Genomic DNA, 377 nt, shown 5'->3' on the forward strand with positions numbered 1-377 from the left:
TCTAATTTTTCCCAACCCGTATATGCCAAAAATAAAAACTTAAATCCGGGGGATCGGGATGGGGCGGGTTGGGCGGGATTTTGCCCATCCCTACACCCAGGACTTGACCAGGACTCGCCCGGGACTTGACCAATACCCGCTCGGAACCTGACCGGAACTTGCCCAGGACCTGACCGGGACCTGCCCGAGACTTAACTGAGACTCGCACGGGACCCTGCCGAGACTTACCCGGGACTTAACCGGGACCTGCTCAGGACTTGACCGGGACCCGCTAGGGACCTCACCGGGACCTGCCCGGGACTTGACTGGGAGCCGCCCGGGACCTGACTGGGAGCCACCCAGGACTTGACCCGGACCCGCCCGAGACCCGACCGGGA

Source organism: Corylus avellana, chromosome ca10, assembly GCF_901000735.1.
Source record: "Corylus avellana chromosome ca10, CavTom2PMs-1.0".
NCBI lineage: Eukaryota > Viridiplantae > Streptophyta > Magnoliopsida > Fagales > Betulaceae > Corylus > Corylus avellana.